This window comes from Chrysemys picta, chromosome 19 (assembly GCF_011386835.1).
Source record: "Chrysemys picta bellii isolate R12L10 chromosome 19, ASM1138683v2, whole genome shotgun sequence".
Taxonomy (NCBI): domain Eukaryota; kingdom Metazoa; phylum Chordata; order Testudines; family Emydidae; genus Chrysemys; species Chrysemys picta.
In genome coordinates this window covers 24360632-24373109 of record NC_088809.1, presented here as the reverse complement: position 1 = coordinate 24373109, position 12478 = coordinate 24360632, and the positions used below count along the sequence as shown (strand labels likewise).

At 59.0% G+C, this 12478-nt stretch overlaps 1 protein-coding gene across 6 annotated transcripts in view; it reads left to right on the top strand.

Moving 5' to 3' along the window:
* The first annotated feature begins 8439 nt into the window (after positions 1–8439).
* The window catches only part of MTMR4 (myotubularin related protein 4), a 125386-nt gene continuing 121347 nt past the window's right edge, over positions 8440–12478 (top strand). For 2 of the 6 annotated variants that reach the window (XM_065573091.1, XM_065573087.1), the window contains exon 1: positions 8478–8610. The gene's annotated coding sequence lies outside the window, so the exon portion shown is untranslated. Of the gene's footprint in view, positions 8611–9601; positions 9627–12478 lie in introns of those variants that run through there. The other 4 variants (XM_065573090.1, XM_065573088.1, XM_065573086.1 and 1 more) reach the window with 3 other exon arrangements.

Genomic DNA, 12478 nt, shown 5'->3' with positions numbered 1-12478 from the left:
AAGAAATGAGAGTTATTAAGAGGTTAAAGCAGATAAAATACGTTGATTTACTTGCAAAGCTTTTAAGTCCAATATGATAGCAGAAGTGTTGTAATTTGCTAGCAAGTCTCTCAGGGTTACCTAGAATGGCCCTAGGGATCTCTGTCCAATTGCTCAGAATCCCCCTGTCAGAATTCATCAGTCCAGAGATGAAGGATCGCCCCTAGGGCCCACTTTTATATCTGTCTTCATAGGCGCCAACTCCATGGGTGCTCCAGCTCTGGGCAGGAGTTTGGGTGCAGAACGGGTGCAGGCTCTGGGAGGGAGTTTGGGTGCAGGAGGGGTGAGGGGTCCGGCTCTGGGAGGGAGTTTGGGTGCAGGAGGGGTGAGGGGTCCGGCTCTGGGAGGGAGTTTGGGTGCGGGAGGGGGTGAGGGGTCCGGCTCTGGGAGGGAGTTTGGGTGCGGGAGGGGGTGAGGGGTCCGGCTCTGGGAGGGAGTTTGGGTGCAGGAGGGGTGAGGGGTCCAGCTCTGGGAGGGAGTTTGGGTGCAGGAGGGGTGAGGGGTCCAGCTCTGGGAGGGAGTTTGGGTGCAGGAGGGGGTGAGGGGTCCGGCTCTGGGAGGGAGTTGGGTGCAGGACGGATGAGGGGTCCGTTTCTGGGGGGGAGTTGGGTGCAGGAGGGCTGCGGGGTCCAGCTCTTGGAGGGAGTTTGGGTGCAGGAGGGGTGAGGGGTCCGGCTCTGGGAGGGAGTTTGGGTGCGGGAGGGGTGAGGGGTGCAGGCTCTGGGAGGGAGTTTGGGTGCAGGCTGTGGGCTGGGTACGGGAGAGGATGAGGGGTGCGTCGCTTACCTTGGGCACCTCCTGAAAGTGACCCGCACACCGCTGGGTGCAGGAGGGGTGCAGGCTCTGGGAGGGAGTTTGGGTGCAGGCTCTGGGAGGGATTGCAGGACGGGTGAGGGGTCTGGGAGGGAGTTTGGGTGCAGGAGGGGTGCAGGATCTGGGAGGGAGTTTCGGTGCGGGAGGGGTGAGGGGTCTGGGAGGGAGTTTGGATACAGGAGGGGTGAGGGGTCCGGCTCTGGGAGGCAGTTTGGGTGCAGAAGGGATGAGGGGTCTGGCTCTGGGAGGGAGTTTGGGTGCAGGAGGGATGAGGGAGTTTGGGTGCGGGAAGGGTGAGGGGTGCAGGCTCTGGGAGGGAGTTTGGGTACAGGAGGGGTGAGGGGTGCAGGCTCTGGGAGGGAGTTTGGGAGCAGGAGGGGGTGAGGGGTCCGGCTCTGGGAGGCAGTTTGGGTGCAGAAGGGATGAGGGGTCTGGCTCTGGGAGGGAGTTTGGGTGCAGGAGGGATGAGGGGTCCGGCTCTGGGAAGGAGTTTGGGTGCAGGAGGGATGAGGGGTCCGGCTCTGGGAGGGAGTTTGGGTGCAGGAGGGATGAGGGGTCCGGCTCTGGGAGGGAGTTTGGATGCAGAAGGGGTGCAGGCTCTGGGAGGGAGTTTGGGTGCGGGAGGGGGTGAGGGGTCCGGCTGTGGGAGGGAGTTTGGGTGTGGGAGGGGTGAGGGGTGCAGGCTCTGGGAGGGAGTTTGGGAGCAGGAGGGGGTGAGGGGTCCGGCTCTGGGAGGGAGTTTGGGTGTGGGCTCTGGGCTGGGGCAGGGGGTTGGTGCAGGAGGTGGTGGGCTCTGGGAGGGAGTTTGGGTGCAGGCTGTGGGCTGAGTACGGGAGAGGATGAGGGGTGTGTCGCTTACCTTGGGCACCTCCTGAAAGTGACCCACACACCCCTGGGTGCAGGAGGGGTGCAGGCTCTGGGAGGGAGTTTGGGAGCAGGAGGGGGTGAGGGTCCGGCTCTGGGAGGGAGTTTGGATGCAGGCTCTGGGAGGGAGTTTGGGTACAGGAGGGGTGAGGGGTGCAGGCTCTGGGAGGGAGTTTGGGAGCAGGAGGGGGTGAGGGGTCCGGCTCTGGGAGGCAGTTTGGGTGCAGAAGGGATGAGGGGTCCGGCTCTGGGAGGGAGTTTGGGTGCCGGAGGGATGAGGGGTCCGGCTCTGGGAGGGAGTTTGGATGCAGAAGGGGTGCAGGCTCTGGGAGGGAGTTTGGGTGCGGGAGAGGGTGAGGGGTCCGGCTGTGGGAGGGAGTTTGGGTGCGGGAGGGGTGAGGGGTCCGGCTCTGGGAGGGAGTTTGGAAGCAGAAGGGGTGCAGGCTCTGGGAGGGAGTTTGGGTGCGGGAGGGGGTGAGGGAGTTTGGGTGTGGGAAGGGTGAGGGGTGCAGGCTCTGGGAGGGAGTTTGGGTGCGGGAAGGGTGAGGGGTGCAGGCTCTGGGAGGGAGTTTGGGTGCGGGAGGGGTGAGGGGTGCAGGCTCTGGGAGGGAGTTTGGGTGCGGGAGGGGGTGAGGGAGTTTGGGTGCGGGAGGGGTGAGGGGTGCAGGCTCTGGGAGGGAGTTTGGGTGCGGGAGGGGTGAGGGGTGCAGGCTCTGGGAGGGAGTTTGGGTGCGGGAGGGGTGAGGGGTGCAGGCTCTGAGAGGGAGTTTGGGTGCGGGAGGGGGTGAGGGAGTTTGGGTGCGGGAGGGGTGAGGGAGTTTGGGTGCGGGAGGGGTGAGGGGTGCAGGCTCTGGGAGGGAGTTTGGGTGCGGGAGGGGTGAGGGGTGCAGGCTCTAGGCTCTGAGAGGGAGTTTGGGTGCGGGAGGGGTGAGGGGTGCAGGCTTTGGGCTGGGATGCTGGGAGAGGATGAGGGGTGCGATGCTTACCTTGGGCACCTCCTGAAAGTGACCCGCACACCCCTCTGGCTGCGGCTCTTAGGCGGGGGCCGGGGGGTCTCCGCGTGTTGCTGCCTGCAGGCACTGCCCGTGCAGCTCCTGTTGGCCGCAGTTCCAATGCCAGAGTCAGCGCTGGGGGTGGGAGCAGCGCACGCGGACCCCCCCCCCACGGGGCCACAGGGACTGCTGCTTCTGCCAGTGGTGCTCCATGCAGAATGAGGGTGGGCAAGAAGGCACTCTAGCACACTGCGCTGCCGGTGGTGGCAGCGGGGGCTCCCGGGCCCTTTTAAATCACCCAGGGTGGCAGGTAGGGCTGGGAGATGCTCTCGGGAGGTGCGCGGGGGCAGCAGGCAGGGCCGGGGGAGAGACCCAGCCCTGAACATTGGTGGAGCCGGGCCCCCAGGTTCTGAGTATTCCTGGAGCATGAGCACCACGGGCCCATACAACTCACCGTCCCTGCTCCCGCCGCACCATTGCTCCTGCGGGAGGGGCTGACGGCTGCTGCTCCAGCCTCATGGGAGCTGACCCAACCCCAGCTGCTGTTCCAGCAGGCCTTGGGCCTGGTTGCTGGTCAGCTGTTTCGGTAACCCCGGGGCTGGCGTCGGTCAACTGTTCCGGTGGCCCCGGGGCTGACAGTAGTTTCAGCCCTGCCCCGGAGGAGGTCACAGAGGCCCCAGAAAGTCAAGGAATCTGTGATCTCTGTGACAGGATCGTAGCCTTAATAATAGTGAATAAACTTAGAGATAAGCGAAGACAATTTACCATCACATTTCCTTTGAATTATGCCCACAACAAAGTGAACTGGCCTTTTGACACTCCTTTGATTTCTATCATGTGAGTGAATTAGCCTGCTGGCAGCTTGCTAGACCATACACAAGAAACCAGAGATTGCCACACCTACCTTCACAGTTCCAGTAACCACCCCAAACACACCGAGAAATCGGTTATCTACAGCCAGGCACCCCGATACCACAGATTATGCTCTGAGGATAAAGTCTAGGATATACCCCTTAACACACTTCCAAACAAGGACGTTCCACCAGAGAAGTAGGGCCACATCATGGAACAGGCCACCCAAATACCCTGAGAGAACCGGCTTCAATACCGGGGGGAGGGGGAAGGGGGGACCCAACTTCTGACCGCACAACCCTAGTTGTCACTTACCCTGCATGGGATCCAGTATGGGGTGGTATCATCAAACAACTACAACCCATTCTCAATGAGGACCCCATCTTGAAAGAAATCTTTCCTGAACCCCCACTTCTGGCCTTCCACAATCCCTCAACCTCATCATCAGAAGCAAGTTCCCTACAGACCAGGACACTCCAACTCAAAGCTGCCCCAGACCTTGCCAGAACAACAGATGTGAAAACTGCAGACATAGCTCCACTTCCACAATGATCAATACCCCTCACATCACACCTTTCACGATCCATGTTCCTACACCAGTGGTTCCCTGGGGGTTCACGAAATGTTACAGGGGGTTCTCGGGAAAAAAATCCCTAATGGCGGACAGAGCTGTCCCTAGGGACCCCGGGCAGCACGGCGCCAGCAGCCCGGAGCCCCTGGACTTCCAAGAGCTAAGCAGATCAAAGCAAGCAAATCTATTACACTGAGGAGATTTAAACTTCAAAACTCCTTATAAGAAATGGAAAGGGAGTGGATATTTATTGCTGTTTTTAAAATTAAATAGGCAGCTAGTATTGTTTTTAAAATTATTATGAAGAACAAGTTTAAGCTTTGTTGTAACGTGCGTTGTTTGCCTGGACTGCTCAGGACCTGAATGCTTGTGTAGGAGGAACTCTTTGAGTTGGCTTCTTAAATACCTTTATGCTGTTTCACATCTGATACTCCTTGATGAAACATAGGAGCCTTGTCTTATAACAGGCTTATTCAAAGTGATACAAGCTACGAAAGTGAGATCTTGGAAGAATTCTCATATTATAATAAAAATACGGTAATGATTAATAATAATAATAAATAGTGTGTAATAAGCATGTCATAAAAACAAATTTTATATTTCCAAGATCACTGCTTTTTATCATTTATACTCCGGTAAAGGAGAAAACCCCCTGGAAATATTCATTTTTAGGAGGGGGTTCGCGAGACTTGACATTTTAGCGAAAGGGGTTTGTGGATTGTTAAAGTTTGGGAACCACTGTCCTACACAAATCTATCACAACATGTGGTGTACTTCATCCAGTGCACTGAATGCCCCAATAACAGCTTTGTGAGTGAAACCATATAATCACTACACCCTCGGATGAACTCTCACAGGAAAATGATAAAAGGACAAAAACACCCTGTCACCTGCGGGTGAGCACTTTTCACAAAGCGATCACTCTACGTCTGACCCATCAGTCCTCATCCTCAAAGGAAACCTGCACAACACTTTTCAAAGATGAGTCCGGGAGCTTAAATTCATCACTCTGCTAGATGTTTAAAATCATGGACAGAACAGAGACATTGGATTTATGGTTTATTACAATAATCTGTAAACCACTAACTCCCTCTTTTTGTCCTATGACTGGAGGGATGTGAACGGGCCACTTCACCTTGAATGGTCCCTTACAATACGTGCTAACTACTTAGGCTAAACTATCTGTTCCACCTTGCATTAAGCTGTGATGCTGGAGGACCTTTCCCAGACCTGAGGAAGAGCTCAATAGCTTGTCTCTCTCGCAAACAGAAGTTAGTCCAATAACAGATATGACCTCACTCAGCTTGTTCCTCTGAACTTGCCATACAGGGGTGCACTGCCAGCTGAATTAGACTTGCTGAGGCCACGTCCCATGGGTCAGATCACATCATTTGGGAAGCTGTCCTGCTCTGGGAACCCGTTACTTAAGCTTTTTTCCTCAGCAACACTGCTAAAATGGGGGCATGCACTACCCCGTACCATGGGAAAGGGCTACTCGTCCTATACATCCTGTCTTCTGCACATATGCAGAGGGCAGAAGGCCGCTTTCTGCAGGATACAACTCAGCTTGTCTCCTTCCGGGCAAGTCCTTTTAGCCTCATCTTGCCCAAACTGCAAACAAATGATGCAGCACCAGGTCAGCCTGTACGCTTCTCTCTTCACGTCCTTTGGGCCCTGCATGGCCTCCTCAGCAGGCACCCTTCACGGCCTGCTTGCAACAGCTGTGATAAGGGCAGGGACCCTGTGCTCCACCCTCCACCTCCCCCAAAACTGGAGCAAAGCTTTCCTGATAGTAACCCTGCTGGCATTTCCTTGGGCACTACTCCCAGCCGCACCCCACTTCTGGCCAGCGCTCCCGCCTCCTCCCCGCCCCCAGCCAGCGCTCCCACCTCCTCCCCGCCTGCTCCTTCACCTCCACTAGCACTCCCACCTCCTCCCCATCCCCAGCCAGCGCTCCCTCCTGCTACCCGCCCCCGGCCACCGCTCCCACCTCTTCCCCACCCCTGGCCAACGCTCCCGCCTGCTCCTTCACCCCCACCAGCGCTCCCGCCTGCTCCTTCACCCCCGGCCAGCGCTCCCGCCTGCTCCTTCACCCCCGGCCAGCGCTCCCGCCTGCTCCCCGCCCCCGGCCAGCGCTCCCGCCTCCACCCCGCCTGCTCCTTCACCTCCACTAGCACTCCCACCTCCTCCCCATCCCCGGCCACCGCTCCCACCTCTTCCCCACCCCTGGCCAGCGCTCCCGCCTGCTCCTTCACCCCCCACCAGCGCTCCCGCCTGCTCCTTCACCCCCGACCAACGCTCCCGCCTGCTTCTTCACCCCCACCAGCGCTCCCGCCTGCTCCTTCACCCCCGGCCAGCGCTCCCGCCTGCTCCTTCACCTCCACTAGCACTCCCACCTCCTCCCCATCCCCGGCCAGCGCTCCCGCCTGCTCCTTCACCTCCACTAGCACTCCCACCTCCTCCCCATCCCCGACCAACGCTCCCGCCTGCTCCTTCACCCCCACCAGAGCTCCCGCCTGCTCCTTCACCCCCGGCCAGCGCTCCCGCCTGCTCCCCGCCCCGGCCAGCGCTCCCGCCTGCTCCTTCACCCCCGGCCAGCGCTCCTGCCTGCTCCCCGCCCCCGGCCAGCACTCCCGCCTGCTCCTTCACCCCCGGCCAGCGCTCCTGCCTGCTCCTTCACCCCCGGCCAGCGCTCCCGCCTGCTCCTTCACCCCCGGCCAGCGCTCCTGCCTGCTCCCCGCCCCCGGCCAGCGCTCCCGCCTGCTCCTTCACCCCCGGCCAGCGCTCCCGCCTGCTCCTTCACCCCCGGCCAGCGCTCCTGCCTGCTCCCCGCCCCCGGCCAGCGCTCCCGCCTGCTCCTTCACCCCCGACCAACGCTCCCGCCTGCTCCTTCACCCCCACCAGCGCTCCCGCCTGCTCCTTCACCCCCACCAGCGCTCCCGCCTGCTCCTTCACCCCCGGCCAGCGCTCCCGCCTGCTCCTTCACCCCCGGCCAGCGCTCCCGCCTGCTCCTTCACCCCCGGCCAGCGCTCCCGCCTCCTCCCCGCCCCCGGCCAGCGCTCCCGCCTGCTCCTTCACCCCCGGCCAGCGCTCCCGCCTGCTCCTTCACCCCCGGCCAGCGCTCCCGCCTGCGCCTTCACCCCCACCAGCGCTCCCGCCTGCGCCTTCACCCCCACCAGCGCTCCCGCCTGCTCCTTCACCCCCGGCCAGCGCTCCCGCCTGCGCCTTCACCCCCGGCCAGCACTCCCGCCTGCTCCTTCACCCCGGCCAGCGCTCCCGCCTGCTCCTTCACCCCGGCCAGCGCTCCCGCCTGCTCCCCGCCCCCGGCCAGCGCTCCCGCCTGCTCCTTCACCCCCGGCCAGCGCTCCCGCCTGCGCCTTCACCCCCACCAGCGCTCCCGCCTGCTCCTTCACCCCGGCCAGCGCTCCCGCCTGCTCCCCGCCCCCGGCCAGCGCTCCCGCCTGCTCCTTCACCCCCGGCCAGCGCTCCCGCCTGCGCCTTCACCCCCACCAGCGCTCCCGCCTGCTCCTTCACCCCGGCCAGCGCTCCCGCCTGCTCCTTCACCCCCGGCCAGCGCTCCCGCCTCCTCCCCACCCCCGGCCAGCGCTCCCGCCTGCTCCCCGCCCCCGGCCAGCGCTCCCGCCTGCTCCTTCACCCCCGGCCAGCGCTCCCGCCTGCTCCTTCACCCCCACCAGCGCTCCCGCCTGCTCCCCACCCCCCACCAGCGCTTCCGCCTGCTCCTTCACCCCCACCAGCGCTCCCGCCTCCTCCCCACCCCCGGCCAGCGCTCCCGCCTGCTCCCCACCCCCACCAGCGCTCCCGCCTGCTCCCCACCCCCACCAGCGCTCCCGCCTGCACCACCCCCGCCTCCCCTCTACAGCCAAGCCTCTTGCCCCACTCCGCACAGCGCCCCCTGCCGGGGGAGACCGGGGCTAGTCATTGGCTCCCGCACTCTGCTCCCCGTCTGCCATTGGCCAATCCCCGCCCCCACCGCGCCAGCCGGCACAGTCCCTCCCTCAATCGGCAGAGCTACGGGGCGGGGCCAGGGCTGTGAGTGACATGGGGACCCTCCCCGAGATCTCAACTCGCCAGGCCCCGGAACCCCGGAAGTGCCCCTTTCCAATTCCTGTGACGTAGAGACCCACCTTTCTGAGCCACCAATAATCGCGGGTTCGCCCCCCTTGCGTGCCGGGGCGGAGCCGATGTTCCTACCCGCTGTGCCCATTGGCTCGCCGGGGACGCGCTGTGATTTGTCACTGGACGTTTCGCTGTGTGGTCCCGCCCCTCGCCCGCCCCCGATAGGCTGCCAGTGCGGGGGTGTGTTCGATCTCCGCGGGCCAGGCTGGGCGGTGCCGAGGGGCGGGAGGAGATTCCGTTCGCTGATTGGCCCGTGGCGGGGCGGGCGCTGATTGGTCGCAGTGGCAGGGCCTGTGCGTAGAGGTGTACGCGGCAGGGCGGGAGTGACGGAGACGGACCGAGGTGAGACCCCCGTGCTGGGTACAGGCCGCCCCGGCCAGGTCCCGCAGCCCGGAGCCTAGCGCGTCTCCCCCCCTTGCGCGCGGGGGCTTCCGCCCACTGCCTCTCCGGGGGCGAGGCTGGGCACGTGCCCCGGGGCGCGCTGCGCGTGCAGGCCCGCAGGACGGAGCCGTGCGCGTGCCCCGGGGCGCGTCCCCGATACGCCCCCCTACCGCCTTTGTGCCCGTCCCCGGGCTTCACCCTTCTCCCCACGGGCCGCCCGCCCGCCGCCGAGCCCAGCCCGCGGGTCCCTGGCGGCCCCCAGCCCGCTGTTCCGAGCCCAGCCCGCGGGTCCCTGGCGGCCCCCAGCCCGCTGTTCCGAGCCCAGCCCCGCCCGCCCCGTGCTTGAAGCGAGCCCGCCCGGCCTCCCCCGGACCTGCCCCGCAACCCCGGGTCCCCTCGCCGCCCCAAGGGGTCTGCTGGGCGGCCCCTGTCCCCGCTGGGCTCGCTCCCGGCGGCGTCACCGGCCGGCTTCACCTGAGGTTGGCTGGCTTGTTCCTTTGGAAGGAGTGACTTGGGTCGGTCTCTGGCCTGTTACCCCGGCGGTCGGTGGCCCCCCTGGCCTTGGCTCTGGCTCTGTGGCCGAGGGCCAGGGCTTTCTCTTTGCTTTCCCAAGGGTCACGCACAGCTGGGGTTTGAATTCACTTGAGAAGTGAAGTCATCTGTCACTTCTCATCATTCGAGGTTCTGTCTGGCTTGCTGTTTCTCATAGACATTGAAGTGAAAAGTGCTTCCCTCCCCCAGGTTCAACTTCTCACTCATGTTGGCTGTATGCTTGATCTGTCTAGGATTGCATTGTGCAATTTATCTCCCAGTTTCCAATTCCAGTTGAATATACTTGCTACTTCTGTCTCTGCAAAGAGTCTGTCCACATATCACTGTGATAAAAGATCTGCCATTCTGTGGAGATCTGGCAAGTCTAACCTGGTTTGGATCTCTTCTTCTAGACTTCTGTCTAGTGCTTCCAGCACTGTTTCTAGGTGAGATTGTTGCTCTGTTGGCTAAGAGGTTTATGTTGCTGAGACTTGGGAACGATCTCACGTAGCAGTGGATGATGATTTTATTTGGTTTTAGTTTCTGTTCCTCTCAGACTTTCTGGGAAAGGGAGAGTTTCCTGCTTTGGTTGAAGTGTCATCAAAAGCTGAGTACCCTTTTCTATATGTCAATTGCTGAGCAGCCGTATTGCTGGAGTTCCTCTGATCATGTTGCACTTATTTGCAGAACTGCAGGTGTGAGATTTATTTAGATGGAACGTATATGCATGAGCAGCTATGGTAACTTTCAGTTCACTTAAGCTTGCAATGGGTGGAAAAAGTAGAGGAACAGTCATTGATGCAACGTGCTTTTTATATATAGCTTGGGCAGAGGGGCCATAAACCTACCCCTGTTTCAAGTGGGTGACAAGCAAGGCTGGAGAGGAATTTAGGATGATAGCTGGCTTTATAACTAGGAGCAGCAGGACAAAACTACGCCAGGGAAAATCTGCCACTGTGTAGTCTCCCTCAGAAAATGGTGGTAACTCTGTAACACCGACGGATCCCGGTGGTTGGCAGGTGGGATTGAACCTGGGACCTCTGGAGCTAAATGCATGAGCTAAAAGCCATATAGCTCTTAGCAAAAGTTGTATAGCAGACTCATTAATCTCTCTCTAAGTGGTCTTGGTGCCACTAGATTGGGACAGAACACCACACCTAGGAGGTGTGTGGGTTACAACTCCATCACATGGGCCACTTGAAATAAGAGTGGTCGATGTATTAAAAAATGATAGGAAATTACCTCAGCCAGAAGGTGACAAAGAATGTCTGTATAGCTCTAGCTTTCATAAAGATATTTCAACGTAGTCATCCATTCCCTGGGGCCCATGTCCTGCCTTCCTGTCCCCAGGCTCAGCCAGTAGGAAGTGGAGTGTCTGTGTTTCCCCCAGTTTTTGTAACCTAGCTCTTTTAATCGCTTCGGGTATGTCTACACAGCAATGTAAGCATGACCTAGGTGACAAGCCTAACCGCCCTTGCGTCCACATACCACTTGTGTTAATCTAGGGCTTGACCCTAAGGTCCCAGGACCCTGAAGGGTACGAGCCCATGTTAAGCTGGGACCTAGAATCTAAGTCTTGGCCCCCTCGTGTCTCGATCCCAGAAGTCCTCTGGGAATGTATCCCATTGTTCCTTGGGGCAACTTCCTTAGTTCTCTTTCTGCCAAAAATCTGTGGTGCAGTCTATTACGCTCTTGCAAACGGAAGCCACGCCTCCCTTTGCAAACCGTAACAGCTCAGATGATCAGCATTAGTCCTTTGTCTGTTGGACACCAGTCAGAGAGCCTGCAGGGTTTTCAATGGAGACCAATCAGAAGATGCTTTTTGCAAAAAGAGCTACTTCTTGGTCACAAGAGCACAGCCAGATTTTGGTGGAGGTCAGCTGCTTGGTCCCTGCTCTGCTCTCTGTGTCTTGCCATCAGGTGCTTTCTCCCAGCCCCCTCTGGCTAAATGTGTAGGGGTGCCCAGGCAGTGTGAGGGTGGTGAGTGGGAGCCAGCCCCAAAACTTACCCACAGCCTCCCAGGGATCCAAGTCCTGGGGATGCCCTTCACCTCTCCGCAGGCTCTGTGTGTGTGGGTGGGTGTGTTTTTCCTCTGAAACCTATATTTTATGTCAAACTTCAAAACAAACAGAAAACAATAAATAAAAAACAGCCAAAGAACAACACCATCACTGAATGTCCCATTTTAAAAACTAAGAATTGCAAAGTTTCATTTTAATAGTTTGACAGCCCTTTGATGTCCTAATTATCCTCAGACACGTGTACATAGGCATTTTCCTGCCAATCTGACTCAGCCTAAAGGTGGAGTGTCCTGTTCTCAGGTTAGATGATAGTTCAGCATAAAGCCTTCTAAAACTGCAGTCATTCTACTGAGACAGCCACCAAAGGAGCTAATTATGCAATTATCTACTCCTGTGATCCTGAGTCCCATCAATAGCACCCTCAGAGTTAGGAAGCAGGGTGCGCAGCAGAGTTTTCCGACAGTGTAACATATTCATAGGGTTAGAGTTTCAACATGTAGTGTGGGGGTGGGGGTGGGGGTGGTGTGTGCTAGCCACTATGGGATAGGGTTACTTTCACTCACGTCTGTGCACTGCAGTGTGGATGCCAGATCCCTAGCTTTGAGCATGGGTCAGAAAATCCTTAACCTGGGGTCAAAATACAGTGTAGACGCTCAAACCCAAAGTTCCCTGACACAGGTCAGCTGACTCGAGTCCCACTATCCCTAGGCTTACATTGCTGTGTAGATGTACCCATAGATGGATTCAAAGATGGCTGGAGCAGTTGTCGTTGCTGTTATTGTTCAATCTCCTTTCCTAAGAAGAAAGAACAGGACAAAAAGACACAAAACGGGGAGAGAAATGAACAGCGCAGACAAAAAATGCAGCTTCTGTCTCTGACTTTCACTTGTACCCTCACTGCTGGAAAAACATAGGCACAGCGCACAGTCTTATCAGCCAGCCCAAGACCTGACAGACTCATACCAGCATCAGGCTTTTTGGGGCATTGCTTTTAGCTGCCTCTTTCTGGTCACAGGTTTACAGGCAGGCTTGGCCGGCTAAGCCAGACTCTTATTAGACAGAAGGAAAAAGGAGAGAGTAGGAAAGAGAAGAAATCAGGTGGGGAAGGTAAAGAAGACACCAGGGCAAGGGGGAGTTTTGTGACAAAGTTGCACATTCCAGGTGGTTGGGATTCAGCTGGAGTTGGTAGAAGTGACAATATCATCTGGATCCTTCTCTCTGGCCGAGTTTGGTCAGGACATCTCTCAGGATCAGGATGACAAAGGCCTGGGGTATCA